A 5872-nucleotide genomic window follows, 5' to 3' on the forward strand; every position below is an offset into this window, starting at 1 on the left:
AGGGAACTAGCTAAAAGAAGCCAATAAATGCAACAACTTCTTGGCAATATATGAAACTATACTGTAACTCAAACCTGATTTTCAAGATGGCTTGTATTTTTCCTTCCAATACATCATATGCTATGGCCTATACAGAGGGAAAAAAAAATCCACACACTTTTGGACAACATATGTTCTCAAAGGCATTGACTGTTTCTACAATCTTCTTGTAGCTTTTATCTTTTTAGCTGCCTGAAGCTATGCCAATCTAAGATCAACTAAAGAGATTTAGAGAAAAAAGTCACGGACTGAATTATTTCAAGTAGGGTGAAATCTCCACTCAGTGTACAGAATAGACTAGAAGCTTAAAGACATTACAAGGTGAATGTCTCCTGATTTGTATTTTTATTGTATTAATTACTATTATTGTTGACAGTCTGAAATCAGAAAAAACACCTAGAACGCACAGACTCCCAAAAAAGTTAAGTAAGAAGGGTATGTTTCAGTACTGTTCATGATTTTGGCACTGGTATGAAAAGAAAGTCTGTATGTTCTTAGTTTTTAATTACAATGTCAAAAATCATCAGTCCACTCTTTGATCATTGAATCTTACTTTATACCTGGAAATTTGAAAAAATCTTTTCCAACTCTTGTCTATAATCTCAAGCCCAGTGGAAGTTTGTTTCTTAGCCTGATAGATTATCCTTAACGTAGGTTATTTCACTCCATGAATCCCGTCCTCTGGTAAACTTTTTACCTACAAAAAGGTACCTTCTCTGCAGAAAACTCAGAATGTGAAAACACGCTTGTATTGGCAACTTCACTCTTCCTTTGACATCCACGTGTATTGCTTTATACGCATACAGGGACAAGGACAGTGAAAAAAAAAATCCATATTTTAAAGCTGCAATACTTCCTTTGCTCAAAAAATATGACACGTCACATGTCAAACTTCTAGCCATCTAATGTTTCATGTAGATACTTCGTAATTTTGAATGTACAAAAAAGTAAAAAGATATAGTTAACACTGTTAACTGCTCCTTTTCCATCCAAGTAAACACTGCTTTTGGGGGTAATAAGCCAGATTCTACACTTCTATCAAAGACTTACACTTTAAAGTTACACAAAAGGCATTTAGAGTATCAATAATGACAACAACGAACAATTTGTTTTCAGAAGGTAAGTGACTCCCAACATGTCTCACTTCATCAATTTACTAGGGTGCTTTCATTAAAAAAAAAAAAAAATCTGTCTAATACAGAGAACAGAACAAGCTGTGGAGCATTCACCATGACCTGGATTGCAGTTTTGAGAAATATCTGTTTCACTCTTAAGACATTAGCTAGTGCTGTAGCTACATGTTTTTATTACTACATAATTTTTGACACGCAGGTGGAAGAGAGGAATGGGTGCCAACTTCCTCTTTTCATTTCTCATTCAATAGCTTCCAGTTTTAATCCCCAGCTGAAGAACTGAAAACAGCCTACCTTCCTGATACCTGTTTATTCGGACAATATTACTCTATTTTCAATCTTAAAATATTTCACATGAAAAGCTTTGATATTTTAAAATATGCTGGAGACAAGAAGGAATAATAAAAAAAAATCTCTAGTTGGTTAGTTGTTTAAGCTGAAACAGACTACAATTTTCAAGGTACCTATGATATACTCTGATAAACTAAGTAAAGATCAGTGCAGTAGAGACAGCACCTGCACAGCACCTTAGTGTTTCACATACTAGAAGTAAGACAGGCCTGTATTTTTGGTGCTTCAGGTTACAAATCTATTTTGGGATTTCCCTCAGAGATTTCAATGGTCTGTGTCCTCAATTACAGATGCAGTAAGAGATGCTTGGCTCTCAACTGCCCCAACTCATTCTTATTGGCACTGAAACAAATGCAGCGAATCAGTCAAAAATGTACAAGTCAAAGGTGGTATAATAGCCCTACTTACTGCTGAAATTTTCTGTTGTCAGAGTTCGGAATATTCCTGCACAAGACTAGAAAAATATTTGGATACATCGAAAGAAATTGTTACAATTCAGCTTGGTAAAATTTTACAATATTCTTGGTTTCAAGGATAAATAAGAAGCTTGACGCAGATTCACGCGTGGTGCTTTTTTTGAAGGCTAGATGGAAAGGGGGAGTGGAAGAGAGAAAGAAAAGCTAGACTCTTCTACTGAGGATGGCAGAAGAGCATTTTACTTTCCCTGCGAAAAGCTGCCTGAATTCTGAAGCTGAGATTGTAGCAGCTAGCAGGAGTTCGAATAAGGAAGAACTCACTATGTGAATTATATACCAATTCATAAAGTACTGGGCAAGATCCAGAGTTAAAACAGTGCCAGTTGCTTTCAACCATTTCTTATACTATCATACTGTTACCGGTCAACAGTAGATCACAGAAGGGTGGGTTCTTGTCAAATGCTGTTTTAAGTGTTTTGCAGTAAAAAGGGCTAATGAGCCACGGAAGCGAGACAGATTTGGGAGTAGTGAGTAACGCTATGTGAGTACAGTCCAAAGTTATACACCAGCAAAACTTACTTGCCCTTCATGAGTGAAAAAGCATATTTAAAATGGCCTTCATTGGGTAAGACCTGAAGTTATGCGTGCAGTCAAAAAAGATATAGTACTCAGGTTAGTACAAATGAACAAAAACTCTACCACATGGCAAAAGGCTGGGGTAAGAACAAGATGCCAAACCAAATTCTTTACGAACACCCTGGACACTTGCTAACATTCAAAAATTTGGTATGCTTTAACTGAGCAGTTCTTTTGATTCGTGTCAAAGACATGACTAAAAGCTTGCCAGGGCTCTTTGCAGTGTTCCTTCACTTTCCATTAGCAGTTTCTTGAAGCACATGACATAGTGGTTTACAAGAGAAAAACGTCAATGCACAAAGTTTAGAATTAAGCCAGGTAGAAAGAAAGCACAAAGTTCTGTGTTAAAAAAACAACCTTTAACTAGTCCAAACTGTATCCAGTTGGTTCTATGCCTATGTATCTCTGCAAGATTGAGCTATCCAGCAGGTAAGAAATAAAATACAATTGATCCAGGAGGAGTAATTTAACACCAACAGCTAAACAAATTTTGTTAAAAATGGACTTTTGAAGTTCTCGATGGAAGATGAAGTAAAGGTTTAGTTAGGTGTGCCTGACATCATAGGAGTATTTTTTGATGCTTAAAGAAACAGATTGAAATGAGTGTTCTGGACAGTGTTCAGGTCATTAAGCTGTGAAAGTATAAAAGCAATTAGAGTCATATAATCAAGTTTAATGAGAAGTCCAAGTTAACACTTTTCATTATCAGTGCACTACTTGAAATGAACTTGAAAATATACTTTTTGGTACTTCTTCCATGCCAACTGAAATACATTCCACCATTTGTGTCTTGCTGTGGAAAGACTTTGTTCCTGAAAAGAAGGAACAGTTGTTTTTCTACTCCTCTCCTCTCCCTTCCATCATCTTTTGGATGACCTCCCAACATAAAATGAAAGCAAATAGGTTTAAACATTTTAAAAGATATAAAGGTTTATTAAATGAATCCAGATTTGACAGATATTACATAAATTAAACAGCAATAAAATTTTACTAGGGTTTATGTACAGATCACAGTGATTTTCATTGTGCAATGAGGGCTGACTTTGTAACTTTGAACAGTACTTATACATGTGAGCTACAACAAGCAACCAGAAACATACAACATTAGTCCAAGCTAATCTCGCAAGTCTAGCAGTTCAAACTGACTATGCAGTACACAAATGCCTGCTACCACTATCACTACTTAATACACAACAGTATTTATAAAGCAGTCAAGGTTTGCCATAGAAAAGTGCAAAACATGGAAAATCTGTACACAGTACAGTACAAAAAGGAATCATGCTACAGTCATTGAAAGCTGAAAAATAATTCTATAGCATAGGAAGCACTGCATCACAACTCTTCCGAATGGCAAGCAGATGGGCTGAGGACCAGCCATATCTAAATTGCTTTCAAACTGCAAAATCCCTGTTCATCCATTTAAACATAGTTTAGTACCTATATTCGATCCATTAACAATGACTTTCTACAGTGGAAGATCACATTAGTTAAAGCTCAGTAGCACACATATTCATTGATCAAGCTAATTTACAGGAAAATCTACAGCATGTTCTCCATTGAAATCATGAAGCATTTACATCATTTGGTTACAAGGCAATTGAGTTTACAATGCACGTTTATCACTTAAAACTTCAAATTGGGCAATTAAAAATATATATATATATAAAAAACCCAAAAATAAAGGTTGTTTTTTAATGTTTAACATTCTTGTTCACTGAAGCAGAATACCAAAGGCCTATGGGCTCTTGCAAGAAAACAGTCCTTATGCAACAGTCTATATGCAAAATCACATGTTGACAGAAGCAACCACAATAAAACGAGATTTAGAGAATACCATAGTTGAATAGAAAATGAAAAAGTGTTCTAGTCTGCTTTAAAAAAACATAAATCCAGAGTCCTTAGTGCAGTGTGTATCTGGGAACTTTTGCATGAGCACTCGGACAGAACTACATTAGTGGGCCATGAAGTCCCAGCAAAGACTTAAAATAAAACAGACTCACCTGTGCAAATAAATAAAATAGGCAGGTAATAACAGCTCATGAAATTCAAGACTGTAGAGAAAATAACTGATCACTTAAAATAATGCTTAAAAAATGTTTTGGGTTTTTATTTTTTTTTAGTTAAGGATTTTAATTAAAAAATTTGAAAGCAGTTTTGTACTAGAAAGCATGTTGACGAGGTCAGTAGTTAGGCATATGTACATTGTTTCCAGAGCCATGTGTAAAAGTCAATGGATTAGCGTTATTGATAAAATGATATTATTTTCTTTAGTCTCTATCATAATGGGCGTCAGTGCATCCACTGCCAGCAATGGATAAGATTGATAAAACGAAATCCACTATCTCCTGTTGTTCAAGCATTCAAAACTTCTAACCACCAATGTGGAACATTAGTCAAATGCAACTTCATTTCCTCAGCTTTGAAGACTGAAACACAGTACAGTTTTTAAATTTGAAAAAAAATTTCTATTTAGCACACTTGATTCCATAATATACTGTAAGCTTACACATTAAAAACAACCCTGAACTATGCTTGCTCCCTTTGGACAAAGTAAGCTGTGCTTTACGTGCTTCAGTTTTTCCAATTGATTTGGAGTAACTACTTCCACAGACACAAATACAGTGGACCACATTCATTTTTTCAAGAGACTAAGGTATTTTTAACAGCTTAAAAATGACAATTTTCTATGGATTTTCCTGTATTTCATTATATATTCCTGCACAGTATTTACTGAGTGGCAGTTGGGGCCATCAACTTGTGGCACTTGCATAACATCAAGAAGACTTTGTGGTATTCCAGAATTACTACTTCGAAGTATCCTGATATTGTTACACATTTTGCATTTTTGCAAAGAGTTATGCAATCTACTGGCTTTATGAAGAAATAGATCTAATACCCTGGAAATTGCAAGTTCTCAACAGCACTTCTGTACTGTTTAGAGCTGAACAAAAGAAAATGGAGGTCACTTTCCATGAGAAGACTCCAGCTGCAGATCTGTCATAAAATTATAAACATAGTGATTTCATTAGCAATTACTAGAACGTCTACTTCATAAGCATTCAGGATTTAGGTCAGAGAAATGAATCTTTGGCCTACATTTCTTATGGCATTTCAGATCAAAAATGTGGAGAGGAGTTCGTGGGAGAAACTGTCTGTATGATCTACTCAAACAGTTTTATGTAGAGCCATCATCAGTCATAGCAGTGGAACTCCAGCGAGCAGATGTGCTTTTGAAAAAAAATATTTTTGGTCTAAGTAACATAATTTCACCAAAAGTTATCTAAAACCACAACATCT

This window comes from Cariama cristata, unplaced genomic scaffold (assembly GCF_000690535.1).
Source record: "Cariama cristata isolate BGI_N322 unplaced genomic scaffold, ASM69053v1 scaffold12288, whole genome shotgun sequence".
NCBI classification, from domain to species: domain Eukaryota; kingdom Metazoa; phylum Chordata; class Aves; order Cariamiformes; family Cariamidae; genus Cariama; species Cariama cristata.